We start from the raw sequence: 16,873 nt of genomic DNA, 5'->3' as shown, positions 1-16,873 counted from the left end.
TTCTTACACATAATAGTGCTATAAATGGTATGTGATAGTTGGGGGAATATTTTACAGATTTTGAATCAGATTCTAGATTATTAATACAGTGCTGTCAGTAACAGAAATCTCTGCAAGCTAAAAAAGACAATATATATTACCAAAATTAAACAAAGAACGCAAGAAGGCTAGGTAAGCAAGGGGATAGTATGGGTGACCTATGTTTTTGCCAGTGCTCTTTAAGATGCTTGTATAGCTTCTTTATACATGATCCTCTGTACTTTGTAACACTCTGTATCAGCTATAACCAGAGCCCCTATCGTGAAATATTTATATATCCTCCATCCTGGCATACATGTCCCTTATCCTGGCCCCATCCTGGTATATGTCCCCATTCTTTAATGTATAGAAAATAATAAACCATTATACTCACCAGGAGCGTATATAAAAATCATGGGGCCCCATAGCAGAAGTATAATGCACTTCCCATAGTCCTCCACATACAGTGACATGTAAAAGTTTGGGCACCCCTGGTCAAAATTACTGTTACTGTGAAAAGTTAAGCAAGTTGAAGATTAAATGATCTCTAAAAGGGTTAAAGGTAAAGAGCAGGGGTGTCAAACTGCATTCCTCGAGGGCTGCAAACAGGTCATGTTTTCAGGATTTCCTTGTACTGCACAGGTGATAATTTAATCACCAACACAAATAATGAGTTGGTGATTAAATTATCACCTGTGCAGTACAAGGAAATCCTGAAAACATGACCTGTTTGCAGCCCTCGAGGAATGCAGGTCGACACCCCTGGTAAAGAGGACACATTTCCTCAGAATTTTAGGCAAAAAAAAAATTGGCTTTTTTTTAATTCTAAAAATTATAAAAAGAAAATGGGCCAATGCAAAAGTTTGGTTATCCTTGGAGATTTGTATGTTCAGATAACTTTGACCAAAGTTTCAGATCTTAATTAGCCTGTTAGGATTATGGCTTGTTCACCATCATCGTTATGGAAGGTGAGGTGATGTAAATTTCCCAGCTTTATAAAAACCCAGCCTCCTCCAACCTCGTGCCAAAAAGAAGCAGCCATGGGTTTTTCTAAGAGGCTGCCTAGCACTCTGAAAGTGGAGGTGATGAAGGCCCACAAAGCTTTCAAGTTGTCCTTTCCTCAGTTTGAAATATAATTAAGAAAAGACAGTTACCAAGAACAGTGGAGGTCAAGATAAGGTCTGGAAGACCAAGAAAAGTTTCAGTGAGAGCTGCTCGCAGGATTGCTAGAGAGGCAAATCAGAACTCTTGCTTGACTACAAAAGACCTTTAGAAAGATTTAGCTGACTCTGAAGTTGTAATACATTATTCTACTGTTCAGAGACATCTGCACAAATATGGCCTTCATGGAAGAGTCATCAGAAGAAAATCTCTCTTGCATCCTCACCATAAAAGTCAGCATCAGAAGTCTGCAAAAGAACATCTAAACAAGCCTGATGCTTTTTGGAAACAAGTTCTGTGGACCGATGAGGTTAAAATAGAACTCTTTGGCCACAGTGATCAAAGGTACAGTATGTGTGGAGAAAAAAGGGCACAACATTTCAAGAATAGAACATCTTGCCAACCATTAACCCCTTTGCAACATGCGCTGTACATGTACAGCGCATGTCGTGTCTCCCCCTTTAATGTGGGCTCAGGCGCTGAGCCCACATCTTTCCTGGCACATGTCAGCTGTTTTGAACAGCTGACAATAATGTTGTTGTTTTTTTTTTTACTAAAATACAAAGGAAATGTGTCATCTTTAACTTTAACCCTTTTAGAGATAATTTAATCTTCAACTTGCTTTACTATTCACAATGACAGTAATTTTGACCAGAGGTGCCCAAACTTTTACATGCCACTGTAGTAGAATGCATACAACATCCCTCCAAATAATATATTGCAAGTCCTCCATATAGTATAATTCACCTCCTTAATGGTATAATGCACAGCCTATGTCCTTCGTATAGTATAATCCACTCCCCATAGTCCTCTATAGAGCATAATGCACCCCTATAGTACAATACACAGCCTATAGTCCTCTATAGAGTATAATGCACCTCACAGTCATCCATAAATCACACCAAAACAAACCTAATATTAAGTATAACAAAAATTTGATTAAATAAGTTACAAATCTTTATTTTAATGTGCCACCACAAATAACTAATTTAATTATTTATTTAGCCATAATCTAATTAAATATTTTTTCCTTTTCATGTGTAGTGTGATAAATCTAAAGATAATTACTGACTTCCTGCATGAAACCACATTTGCCGTTACAAAAAAGCCCCAAAACAATACACATGGCAGTGCCATACCTCACCCTGCATCAGGCGACATCAGGCGATGTTTGTAAATGGGCCTCTGTGTAACTTAGAGAGGAAGATGTTGGGTCAGATAGGATTGTGGTTACAGCGGTGTGGGCCGCCATTCCTTTATCAGTCTTCAGCTCAATGAAGGACATGGAGCCACCAACCATTAGACTGTTTTGCAAAAACGCGTGACCAAAGTGCAACCAGTTCCCCTTTCATTTTGTAACAACTCTGCTGGCATCACGACATGGCCTCTCATCTCTCACACTATCTTACCCACTGCTCCAGGTCATGTTGCAGTTTCTGTTTCTAGCCAGTGCCATATTCTGTGCCTCTGCCCTCTGCATGCTTCCTGGCTGTGTGTATAGGGGGGCGGCGCCTGAACTCTCTGGTTCTTATAGGAATCAGGTGCATCTGTCTAATCTGTTCCTGACCAATTACCAAGAGGCCTTCAGTATATAGTGCAGCTCCACCCAGTGGTCTGGGCCTGTGCAATGTGTTAGCTCAGTTTGTGTTTAGCTGCTGAGTTTGCCAGGCCTTGCTCTGTGTTACTCCCTCTCTGGAGGCTTATCTCCTTGCCTTGCCTTGATCTTGTTGTCCGCCCTCCGGGAGGCAGAATATTCTGCTACCTGTGTCTTTGTCCTTGTGTCTTATTCCATTGCCTTGTCTGTACTTAGTCTTATCTCGGTCTCCTTGTCTGTGGCTTCCTTCACTGCTGTGTCTTTTCTTGTGTTCTCAGTCTGCTTTTGCTCCGCACTCTTGCGGCTCTGCCTGCTCTGTAGCTTTGTGGCTTTACCTCTGCTCCGCACTCCTGCGGTTCTGCTCCGTTCTGCTCTGCTGCTGCAGAAATCTTTTGCTGCAGCTCCTCTCTGCATTCCTTGCGGTTCTACTCTGCTTAAGCTTCTGCAGTAATCTCTTGCTGCAGCTCCTCTCCACATTCCTTGTGGCTCTGCTCTGCTTAGCTTCTGCGGCTGCAGTAATCTTTTGCTGCAGCTCCTCTCCTCATTCCTTGTGGCTCTGCTCTGCTTCTGCGGCTGCAGTAATCCCTTGCTGCAGCTCCTCTCCGCATTCCTTGCGGTTCTGCTCTGCTTTGCTGCTGCAGAAATCTCTTGCTGCAGCTCCTCTCCATATTCCTTGTGGTTCTGCTCTGCTTAGCTTTTATTGCTGCGCTAACTCTTGCTGCTATACCGCTCCTGTCCGCAGCCTTGCAGTTATCTTCCTGTGTGAACAGGTCCCAACCTGTTCCTTCATTCTCCTTTCCTTCTGGCTTGTTTCCTTTCCTGCACCTCCTGTGTGAACAGGTTCCTACCTGTTCATTCATACTACTTATCCATACCTGCACCTCCTGTGTGAACAGGTCCCTACCTGTTCCTTCATACACCACACCTTCATACACCGTTCCTGCCAGTCCTGTGTTCCTGCCGTCCCTGCCAGTCCTGTGTTCTCTACCGTGTTCCTGCCAGCCCTGTGTTCTCTGCCATGTTCCTGCCAGCCCTGTGTTCTCTGCCGTGTTCCTGCCAGCCCTGTGTTCTCTGCCGTGTTCCTGCGAGCCCTGTGTTCTCTGCCATGTTCCTGCCAGCCCTGTGTTCTCTGCCATGTTCCTGCCAGCCCTGTGTTCTCTGCCGTGTTCCTGCCAGCCCTGTGTTCTCTGCCGTGTTCCTGCCAGCCCTGTGTTTTTGCCGTGCCTGCCAGCCCTGTATTCTCTGCCGTGTCTCTGCCAGCTCTGTGTCTCAGCCGTGCCAGCCTACTCGTCTGAATATCATCCGTGCTTATCTGCTAGTCCTGCCTGATGCCCGCACCAATCCTAGTGTTCCTGTCTCCCAAGTGGGATCAGCATCCACAGCCAGACACCACCCTGGAGTAGCACCTGGCAGCTGCCTACTGCACAAGCCTGTCCTCACCATCAGAGGCTCCAGTGAAAACCCAGGCAGCTGTCATAGTCATGCCCCTTCCAGGGTAGTCTGGTTTGTGGCACAGTGGGGCCACAAACCCCCCGAGCTCACGCCCCCAGTCAGGGCGTGAGCGTGACACATTTCCCATTACATTAAACTGGAATGTGGGTGTAGATGCCAGATCAGAGTCCGATTACAAGGGAAGCGTATAAGGAGCGCGGACATGTGAGGGGCGCCCTGGACACTTGCTAACTTTTATGGGAGTCCAGAATGTCTCCCCTTTTTCTGGACTTTTCTAGATATTTGGCAGCAATGATTTACCTATTGTATTTACATTTCCTAATTTGGGAATTCATGCCCGCTTCTAATTCCGGAATTTGAAAGAACCGCCAATTGCAGAGACTCCATGCAATCTGTATGCAAGCAAGGAATAATGCACATATTCCATAAGATGGGGGCATTTATTTTGCAAGATTCTGATTAATAAGGCAGTAAGAAAACTAGACCCTTGTAGTTTGTGCACACCTCCTCAGCCTTCCTATATCCGCATCCCAGTGCCTACTGGACCATCAGATTAAAGCATGGGTAACAGAATTTGTCCCAATTACTCATCTGGTAAACTAGACACCAAAATGTCACTGCAGCATTTGGTTGGAGTCCAGCTGAAGAGAGAGAAAACCAACATTTTTTTTCCTGAAAATATCCATAACAATGATTGTTTTCTTTCTTTTTCTAGAATCCAAATTGAAGGCCTCTCGTGACTTTATGTCTCAGCATATAATAAACCACAAAGACAGAACCAATGTGTGACTGATATGATCCAGACTCCCCCTGAAGACCTTCGACTCCCTCTTGAGAGAGACCTTGCCCTGGAATGACACGATCACTCCCGTTGAGCCCAAGTACAGACTCGCCATCGGGAATATCGTGTCGCTCCAAAGCGCTCTCTTCCACTCCAGAGACCATGGCTTGAGTGCTTAATAATCCAATATGGTGTAAAAACTATGCAAAATACTGCCGCCTTCATATGATATAATCTCTCTTATTAATTTCAGAATTTTATTTCTTTCACACATTTGTAAAGGACAGTTAAAACCCCCTATGTAAAATAATATAACTGCTTAACTTCTGCAATCAATGGACCAAAATATAACAAGTGTAATACAGCCCCCCTATATACAGGAATATAATTACTATAATACTGCCCCAATGTACAAGAATATAACTACTATAATACTGCCTCCTATGTACAAGAATATAACTACTATAATACTGCCTCCTATGTACAAGATTAAAACTACTATAATACTGCTCCTATGTACAATAATATAACTACTATAATACTGTCCTATGTACAAGAATAGAACTACTATAATACTGTCCCATGTACAAGAATATAACTACTATAATACTGCTCCTATGTACAAGAATATAACTACTATAATACTGCTCCTATGTACAATAATAGAACTACTATAATACTGTCCCATGTATAAGAATATAACTACTATAATACTGCTCCTATGTACAAGACTATAACTACTATATTACTGCCTCCTATGTACTAGAATATAACTACTATAATACTGTCCCATGTACAAGAATATAACTACTATAATACTGTCCCATGTACAAGAATATAACTACTATAATACTGCTCCATGTACAAGAATATAACTACTATAATACTGCCCCTATGTACAAGAATATAACTACTATAATACTGCCCCTATGTACAAGAATATAACTACTATTATACTGCCCCTATGTACAAGAATATAACTACTATAATACTGCTCCTACGTACAAGAATATAACTACTATAATACTGTCCCATGTACAAGAATAGAACTACTATAATACTGCTCCTATGTACAAGAATATAACTACTATAATACTGTCCCATGTATAAGAATATAACTACTATAATACTGCTCCAATGTACAATAATAGAACTACTATAATACTGTCCCATGTATAAGAATATAACTACTATAATACTGCTCCTATGTACAAGACTATAACTACTATATTACTGCCTCCTATGTACAAGAATATAACTACTATAATACTGTCCCATGTACAAGAATATAACTACTATATTACTGCCTCCTATGTACAAGAATATATCTACTATAATACTGTCCCATGTACAAGAATATAACTACTATAATACTGTCCCATGTACAAGAATATAACTACTATAATACTGCTCCTATGTACAAGAATATAACTACTATAATACTGCCCCTATGTACAAGAATATAACTACTATAATACTGCTCCTACGTACAAGAATATAACTACTATAATACTGCCCCTACGTACAAGAATATAACTACTATAATACTGCTCCTATGTACAAGAATATAACTACTATAATACTGCCCCTATGTACAAGAATATAACTACTATAATACTGCTCCTATGTACAAGAATATAACTACTATAATACTGCCCCTATGTACAAGAATATAACTACTATAATACTGCTCCTATGTACAAGAATATAACTACTATATTACTGTCCCTATGTACAAGAATATAACTACTATAATACTGCCCCTATGTACAAGAATATAACTACTATAATACTGCCCCTATGTACAAAAATATAACTACTATAATACTGCCCCTATGTACAAGAATATAACTACTATAATACTGCTCCTATGTACAAGAATATAACTACTATAATACTGCCCCTATGTACAAGAATATAACTCCTATAATACTGCCCCTTATGTACAGGAATAGGAGTAGGAAATGACTGGTTTTGGGTCAACGTAATAACTATCTCTTCTGGACTATTTTACATTTTTTTCTGCTGATGCTTCACACGTGAGTATAACATTTTCATGTATAGATATACAGTAGTAGTTATGTATCTGTTTCTGAAAATCAGAGTCCTGTTGCTGTAGACAGTCAGAAGTTGGTCTGGCGTGATGATAAATTCTCAGATCACCTCTTGGCTGTGCGCTGCATCCAGGGAAGGCATCAACAACCCGCACGATTATCATGGCTCTGATGGTTTTTTTTGGGGGGGGGGTTTTTTCATGCAATCTCAGCCCGCAAATAGCACTATTCTTTTGCTTAAATTTTTGGCAAAAAATAAATAAATTGCATAATGTAGCCAAATTATTGATACCTTTTTTTTTTGTGTTTGTAGCAGATTTTGGAAATAAAGATATTTCATACAATCCCACCGAGTTTATTTTATTGATGTGGTTATGACAATTAGGAAATAGAATATTCACATTATCATAGCTAAAAAGAAAAGATGGCAGCACAGGTATAGAAAAGGCACAGTACAAATCTTTCCAAGAATACTGGCTTTGGGTCTGTTCACAGCATCAATCCAAAGTTGTTTCTGTTAGTAATGATGTGGTCCCAAGACTTTAGGCGCCCCCTGGAGGAGGATGCCTAGAACTTATCAACACACAGTGTAATTTTGTATCTTTATGTATTAACAATTAGAGGGTAAAAACTTAGGGTCTCATTTGTTACATTGAATTCTCCAGAGAAGAGCTGTGGCTGGAATTAGAACACTTTTCCAAAACGCGCAGCGCACTGCCACCCGGTGAGGCTGAGGGATCCTAGATCACCCTTGCTTTACATGCTGCATCTGATGAGTGCAGTATTTTACACATGTGACCTTGGCTTCATTATTGTTACGTTATAATCTGCAGATAGATCGGTAAATAACGCATGGATAATGAAGGGGTTTGGAAACTTCTAACAACTGACTTTTCTCTCAATTGCTCCCAGTTAAATAAATATATTTACCCTTTACCTGCATCACATGAGGAACCAGCAGACGCTATGAGCAAACAAATATAATTATGGGAACTGAATTTTGGTGGTGACTTTAATCTGCAAAGTAAAATATATCCATCATTTCCCTAAATAGCTTCAGGGGGATGAAGGGGGATGGAAAGTTAAATATCAGTGATCTGTACATACCTATGACGATGAAAGAATACAGTGGCATGTAAAAGTTTGGGCACCCTGGTCAAAATTACTGTTATTGCGAATAGTTAAGCAAGTTGAAGATGAAATGATCTCTAAAAGGTATATATATATATATATATATATATATATATATATATATATATATATATATATATATGCGTGTGTGTGTATATATGTGTATATATATACATTTTATGCATTTATTTTTTCCATCTTTTACATTTTAAAGATGACAAAAAAGAAAAACAAGCCAATTGGGAAAGTTTGCCAACCCTGCATGGTTAGTACCTAGTAGCAACATCTTTTGCAAGTATCACAGCTTGTAAACGCTTTTTGTAGCCAGACAAGAGTCTTTAGAGTCTTACATCCTCTGCTATCTTGAGGTCTAGCCACAGACTTTCAATGGTGTTCAGATCAGGGGACTGTGAGGGCCATTGTAAAACCTTCAGCTTGCACCTTTTGAGGTCGTCTATTGTGGATTGTGACGTATGTTTAGGATCATTATCCATTTGTAAAAGCCAGCCTTTTTTCACCTTCAGCTTTTTTACATATGGTGTTATGTTTGCATCAAGAATTTGTTGAAATTTCATTGAATCCATTCTTCCCTCTACAAGTGAAATGTTCCCCGTGCACTGCATAGGCTCAGGTTTAAGCTCAGGTAATACCGCCAAATGGTGCACAGATTTACGCTCACGCAAGCGTCGACCGATCTGAATGGCCAAAGACATAGACTCATTCAAACCAGCAGGCATAGGAAATCCCACCATGACATCCTTAAGGGCTTCAGAGAGACCCTTTCTGAACATAGCTGCCAGCGCAAATTCATTCCATTGAGTGAGCACGGACCACTTTCTAAATTTCTGACAATATACCTCTATCTCATCCTGACCCTGACAAAGAGCCAGCAAATTTTTCTCTGCCTGATCCACTGAATTAGGTTCATCGTACAGCAATCCGAGCGCCAGGAAAAACGCATCGATATTACTCAATGCAGGATCTCCTGGCGCAAGAGAAAATGCCCAGTCCTGAGGGTCGCCGCGCAAAAAAGAAATAACAATCAAAACCTGTTGAACTGGATCACCAGAGGAGCGAGGTTTCAAGGCCAGAAATAATTTACAATTATTTTTGAAACTCAGAAACTTAGTTCTATCTCCAAAAAACAAATCAGGAATAGGAATTCTTGGTTCCAACATAGAATTCTGATCAATAGTGTCTTGAATCTTTTGCACTCTTGCCGAGAGCTGATCCAAAAATGAAGACAGACTTCTAATGTCCATCGCTACACCTGTGTACTGAACCACCCAAATGTCTAGGGGAAAAAAAAGGCAAAACACAGTGCAAAGAAAAAAAAATGGTCTCAGAACTTCTTTTTTCCCTCTATTGAGAATCATTAGTACTTTGGGCTTCCTGTACTGTTATGAAAGGCAATTCAGTACTACAATGGACATAGCGGTCAGAGCACATACAGTGATCCGACAATAACCCAAAATCATAGAACGAGCTCTGAGACGTGGGAACTCTGCAGACCGCAATCCCTAATCCTCTCCAAACAACACTAGAGGCAGCCGTGGATTGCGCCTAACTCTGCCTATGCAACTCGGCACAGCCTGAGAAACTAACTAGCCTGAAGATAGAAAATAAGCCTACCTTGCCTCAGAGAAATACCCCAAAGGAAAAGGCAGCCCCCCACATATAATGACTGTGAGTTAAGATGAAAAGACAAACGTAGAGATGAAATAGATTCAGCAAAGTGAGGCCCAACTTTCTTAACAGATCGAGGATAGAAAAGGTAACTTTGCGGTCTACACAAAACCCTAAAGAAAACCACGCAAAGGGGGCAAAAAGACCCTCCGTACCGAACTAACGGCACGGAGGTACGCCCTTTGCGTCCCAGAGCTTCCAGCAAAAAATAAGTCAAGCTGGACAGAAAAAATAGCAAACAAATAGCAAAGAAGAACTTAGCTATGCAGAGCAGCAGGCCACAGGAATGATCCAGGGAAAAGCAAGTCCAACACTGGAACATTGACAGGAAGCCAGGATCAAAGCATTAGGTGGAGTTAAGTAGAGAAGCACCTAACGACCTCACCAGATCACCTGAGGGAGGAAACTCAGAAGCCGCAGTACCACTTCCCTCCACCAACAGAAGCTCACAGAGAGAATCAGCCGAAGTACCACTTGTGACCACAGGAGGGAGCTCTGCCACAGAATTCACAACACGTGCCATTGGCTGCAACACGACCTCAAAGCATGATTGATCCACCCCCATGCTTAATGGTTGGCGAGATGTTCTGTGTCCTTTTTTTCTCCACACATACCTCTGATCATTGTGGCCATGGAGTTCTATTTTAACCTCGCTGTTCCACAGGACTTGTTTCCAAAATGCATCAAGCTTGTTTAGATGTTCTTTTGCATACTTCTGATGCCGACTTTTATGATGACACAGGAGAGGTTTTCTTCTGATGACTCTTCCATGAAGACCATATTTGTGCTGGTGTCTCTGAACAGTAGAACAGTGTACCACAACTTCAGAGTCTGCAAAATCTTTCTGAAGGTCTTTAGCAGCTAAGCGGAGTTTCTGATTTGTCTCTATAGCAATCCTACGTGCAGCTCTCTCTGAAATTCTGCTTGGTCTTCAGGACTTTATCTTGGCCTCCACAGTTCCTGATAACGGCCATTTGTTAATTACATTTCGAATTGAGGAAAGCGCTTTGTTATCTTCTTATAGTCTTCTCCTGCTTTATACGTACATTGACTATAACTACGTCCGTTTTAGCTTCTTGTTGTATTCGGATTTTCTGCATTGATGACTGTTGTACGTCAAAGCTGCAGAATTATGGTTCATTTGTAATAGAGTGCTAGGCAGCTGCTTAGAAGAAACCATGGCTGCTGGTTTTTGGCACAAGGTTAGAGGAGGCTGTGTTTTTATAAAGCTGGGAAATTTGCATCACCTAACGATCATAGCGAACAAGCCATAATCCTAACAGGATAATTAAGGTCTGACACCTTGGTCAAAGTTATTGAGCACACAAATCCCTAAGGGTGCCCAAACTTTTGCACTGGTCCATTTTCCTTTTTGTAATTTTAAGAATTAAAAATTGTCTTTTTTCCTTTTTGAAATTTAACATGTACAAAACTACTATATTTTTTTTAACTAAAATACATTTTCTTTGTATCACCTTTAACTTTAGCCTTTTATAGAGATAATTTCATCTTCAATTTGCTTAACTGTTCACAATAACAGTGATTTTAACCAGGGTTGCTCAAGGTTTTAAATGCCACTATATATACGTATACACACACACAAAAAAAAAATAATATATGTTTATCTATATCACACACACACACACACACACACACACACACACACACACACACACACACACACACACACACACACACACACACACACACACACTATGTATGGTACATGTTAGTGCCAGCAGGGCTCTGTTCTCTTTTGATTTTTCCTACTTGTTTTCCTAGAGCTAGAGCTCTTTTACTTCTGGTCAGTAGAGTTGTATTAGGGTTTGTTTTTGTTTTTTTGCAGTACAGCCTATAGTTTTTTTCATTACCCTTTTGGGGTCCATATGACTTTCTGATCTCCAATCATTCATTTTTTTGGGAGTCAAACTGAAAAAAAAGTGATTCTGCCATTTCGATTTTTTAAATCCCGTTTCAAATTTCACTGTATAGGATAAATATTATTACTTTGGACAGTTCTGCATGCAGTGATACCAAATAAGATATTTTTATTGACATTATGGGAAAAGGGTAGTAACACATAACAAATACGTATATATCAAGGTAATCAGAACCCCAACATCTTAAATGCTGCTGTCATCATTGATAGTGCCATCTAAAGGGTTAAACTGATGTAATGTGGCCTGGCACTGATCATAGAAGTTAAACTCAGGTGCCATCTGTACAACCCAGGCAGCATTGGCGCTGTATGGAGCAGGCTGAGCCCCTGGGCACAACCTCATACATACAGTGCGCACACGGCGGAGTAAATGACCCGGTTGCACTGGGCCCATTATTTGCCCACGGCTTATTCTGCTCAACAGATCATCAGCTATATGACAGTGTTATTAAAAAACGACCTGATTTTTTTGTGGACCCAGAGTAGATCAAACTGCGAATTCATGGTAGAAAGTGCAGGCCACAGTTTTCGGCAGCAGATTCCTTTGAAAATACGTTTTTGGTGTTTCCCGTGTAAAAACCTCTGTGTGAGCGTACCATTAAATCACAGTCATGTGCTGAGAGATCACTGCTCACAGCCAGGAGTAAAAACAAATTCAATACGACCTACCTGGCAGATGTGAATACGGTTAAACACATTGTCTTTTATTAGGAGCCATCATTATCCTTGATCAGGGGAATCCTGTATATTAAGGGCGTAATTCCCAAGATAGTAAGTTATTCCTTATCCATATGATCGGAGGGAACTTACTTATCACTGGGGATCCTGCTGCATTCTCGAGAATATGGTTCTGAAGACTGGGCTCTGCATCTGCACTATAAGGGTGTGTGCACACGCTGCAGATTTTGCTGCGGATCCGCAGCGTTTCCGCCGCTGCGGGTCTGCAGCAGTTTCCCATGAGTTTACATTACAATGTAAACCTATGGGAAACAAAAAACGCTGTGCACATGCTGCAGAAAAAACCGTGCGGAAACACAGCGGTTTACATTCCGCAGCATGTCACTTCTTTCTGCGGATTCCACAGCGGTTTTACAGCTGCTCCTATGGAAAACCGCAGTTGTAAAACCGCAGTGAAAACCGCAGAAAAACGGCGGTAAATCCGCAATAAATCTGCAGCAAAAACGCAGTGTTTTTGCACTGCAGATTTATCAAATCCACTGCGGAAAAATCCGCAGTGGATAAGAATACGTGTGCACATAGCCTAAAGGAGCAGAGGTGTTCAAACTCCGCTCCATTCATTGTTAGTGGCACTGTCGATGGGACGGTGGAGCATGCGAACCTCCGCTCTATTCGAGACACAGTTCGGTTCCCAGGTTTTATGGTCCCATGATCAAAAATGCTGGAGGTTTCCAGTGATTGCATTCACATCTGATGAATGGTAAGTTTTCCTTGAATATATGCATAAACCATAAATAACTTACTAACTTAGGAATTACCAGTTAAGACTCCAGCTATAAAGAGACGTGAGAATTGTAATGTTACACTGTGACATTGCAACTAACGATTGTGGCAGGAAACATAGGACCATAGTGGGTCTGTCGGCAATAATATAAATCTGATGGATCTTTGGTTGCAGGTGTCTTTGCCTCGTACCGTACAATGTAAATCATGAGAGACTGTGACTTCCTCGTGATCTATTTGGCTGTACATGAACACTTTACATCTTTGTACTTCTCATCTGTGTGCATAAGCCCCTAAGGTGAAGACATATTTGCATTCTGTCCCCACATAACCTCACATGTGAGCACATGACATACAGTGATAAACGTTAAGATACCGGAGGTGCCAAAAATTAAAAAAAAAACCTCTTAAATTAAACGTGTGAGCAAACAGCATGACATTCTCTCAATTAAACTGCTATATTTAAAAAAAAAAAAAAAAAAAATAGAATATATATCACTGGAGGGGGATGGGGATTTTCTATATTTACCAAGTCCCTCCAATATTGGTAATTACTTGGAGTCTAGAGCAATGGCCGATTGCATCAAACTGTAGAGACAACTGTTTTACTAGCTTTTGTGGAATATGGGAAACCTGATCTTAAAAGGGAATCTGTCACCCCCTGGACGTATGTGAGCTATAGTCATCGCTGTGAGCCATGTGTATGTAGTGGTGACTATGCAGAGATGAAGAGGGGAGAGGACATTATCGTCGTGCATGCCGGAGGTCACTGGACCGGAAGCCGCCAGTGCCTGTGCAGAAGATCACCGAATAAAGAGCCAATAAAAGGGAGGAAGAGGTATGGATCTTTGAGGGAGTGCAGGGCGCAGGTGCGGGATTCCGGCGCCATAAATGACGTGCATGGGAGGGGGTTAGTATTACAATGAAGACAGGAGGCAGGGATTTATTCCAGGCACCGCACGCCCCGGAGCCTGGAAGAAATCATTAGCATACAGAAAGAATATAATAGTATGAGAATATAAGAATATAATAATATGAGGCATACAGGTTGGACTAGTGTAACATTTCTATTACCTGTAAGTCCAAATTAATAGGTCATATATATCCCAGGGGGTAACAGATTCTCTTTAACCCCTTACCGACCTCCGCCGTACTATTACTGCGGAGGTCGGTACCCCTCCGCTTTGATGCGGGCTGCGGCGGTGAGCCCGCATCAAAGCCGGGACATGTCAGCTGTTTTGAACAGTTGACATGTGTCCGCAATAGTGGCGGGTGGAATTGCGATTCACCCGCCACTGTTAACTAGTTAAATACCGCTGTCAAACGCTGACAGCGGCATTTAACTACTGCTTCCGGCCATCAGGCCGGAAATGAGCGCATCGCCGACCCCCGTCACATGATTGGGGGTCAGCGATGCGTCAGCATAACAACCAGAGGTCTCCTTGAGACCTATATAGTTGTTGATGCCGGCTTGCTGTGAGCGCCAACCTGTGGTCTGCGCTCATAGGAAGCCTGTAATTCAGCTACATAGGAGCGATCAATGCATCGCTCCAACGTAGCTGAGCCGATCGAGTTGTGCCAGCTTCTAGCCTCCCATGTAAACTATTGAAGCATGGCAAAAGTAAAAAATAAAAAGTTTTAAAAAAAAATTATGAAAAAATAAAAAAAAATATAAAAGTTTAAATCATCCCCCTTTCACCGCATTCAAAATAAAACAATTAAAAAAAAAATCAAACCCACACATATTTGGTATCGCCGCATTCAGAATTGCCCGATCTATCAATAAAAGAAAAAGCATTAACCGGATCGCTAAACAGCGTAGGGAGAAAAAAAATTTGAAACGCCAAAATTACGTTTTTTTTAATCAACGCAACATTGCATTAAAATGCAATAACGGGCGATCAAAAGAACGTATCTACACCAAAATGGTATCATTAAAAACGTCAGCTCGGCACGCAAAAAATAAGCCCCCACCTGACCCCAGAACATGAAAAATGGAGACGCTACGGGTATTGGAAAATTGCGCAATTTTTTTTTAACCAAAATTTGGAATTTTTTTTTACCACTTAGATAAAACGTAACCTAGACATGTTTGGTGTCTACGAACTCGTAATGACCTGGAGAATCAAAATAGCAGGGCAGTTTTAGCATTTAGTGAACCTAGCAAAAAAGCCAAACAAAAAACAAGTGTGGGATTGCACTTTTTTTTGCAATTTCACTGCACTTGGAATTTTTTTTTCCGTTTTCTAGTACAAAACATGCAAAAACCAATGATGTCGTTCAAAAGTCCAACTTGTCCCGCAAAAAACAAGCCCTCACATGGCCATATTGACGGAAAAATAAAAAAGTTATGGCTCTCGGATGGAGGGGAGTGAAAAACGAGAACGCAAAAATTGAAAAAGGGCAAGGTCTTGAAGGGGTTAAGAATAAAGGGGACGCCGCACTTGTCAATTTTCGTTTTATTTTCTATAGCAGCATGGCCACATTCTAGGGAATAAGGTTAATTTCATAAAATAAAAACACCAGCGCTTCCCCTACAAAAAAGGTTCTACTCTATAAAACAAAGCCGCACCAACTAAAGGCACAATCTGCCCCTGTGCTTGTGATACTGTAAGAATGAAAAAACTTGCATAGTCTCGTGCTATGGAATCGATATGAATCTAGGTTAAAAGTAAAAAACTGAATTGAAGATATGTGGCAAAACGATCCTGTTCCACTTTGAAGATGAGATTTATTTCTATGCAGTAAAGTTCTTGAATTCAACGGTGGTAGGTGGTGATCACTAGGTCCCTTTGCCTCCCCAAAATATGAGATCAGAAAGTCACACGGACCCCAAAATGGTGATGATAAAAACAAAATATCCTGATGCAACTATTGACTTAAAAAAGGAAAAGTTATAGCTCTTTGATGATTAGGAAAAAGCAAAAAAAGGGGCCCTTTGGACTCTCACCCAGGGGCCACATAAACCTGGAGCCAGCCCTGCTCTCACCCAGGGGCCACATAGACCTGGAGTCGGCCCTGTTCTCACCCAAGGGCCTCATAGACCTGGAGCCGGCCCTGCTCTCACCCAGGGGCCACATAGACCTGGAGCCGGCCCTGTTCTCACCCAAGGGCCTCATAGACCTGGAGCCGGCCCTGCTCTCACCCAGGGGCCACATAGACCTGGAGCCGGCCCTGCTCTCACCCAGGGGCCACATAGACCTGGAGCCGACCCTGCTGTCACCCAAGGGCCACATAGACCTGGAGCCGGCCCTGCGTTCACCCAGGGGCCACATAAACCTGGAGCCAGCCCTGCTCTCACCCAGGGGCCACATAGACCTGGAGCCGGCCCTGCGTTCACCCAGGGGCCACATAGACCTGGAGCCGGCCCTGCTCTCACCCAGGGGCCACATAGACCTGGAGCCGGCCCTGTTCTCACCCAAGGGCCTCATAGACCTGGAGCCGGCTCTGCTCTCACCCAAGGGCCACATAGACCTGGAGCCGGCCCTGCGTTCACCCAGGGGCCACATAGACCTGGAGCCGGCCCTGCTCTCACCCAGGGGCCACATAGACCTGGAGCCGGCCCTGCTCTCACCCAAGGGCCACATAGACCTGGA

General features: G+C 41.9%; 1 protein-coding gene across 1 annotated transcript in view; it reads left to right on the top strand.

The window, feature by feature from the left end:
• Positions 1-16,873, top strand: part of DALRD3 (DALR anticodon binding domain containing 3) — a 35,929-nt gene that overhangs the window by 298 nt on the left and 18,758 nt on the right. The window lies entirely within an intron of this gene.

This window comes from Ranitomeya imitator, chromosome 8, assembly GCF_032444005.1.
Source record: "Ranitomeya imitator isolate aRanImi1 chromosome 8, aRanImi1.pri, whole genome shotgun sequence".
NCBI lineage: Eukaryota > Metazoa > Chordata > Amphibia > Anura > Dendrobatidae > Ranitomeya > Ranitomeya imitator.
The sequence above is the reverse complement of the archived record's forward strand: the minus strand, read 5'-3'. Positions and strand labels throughout refer to the sequence as shown.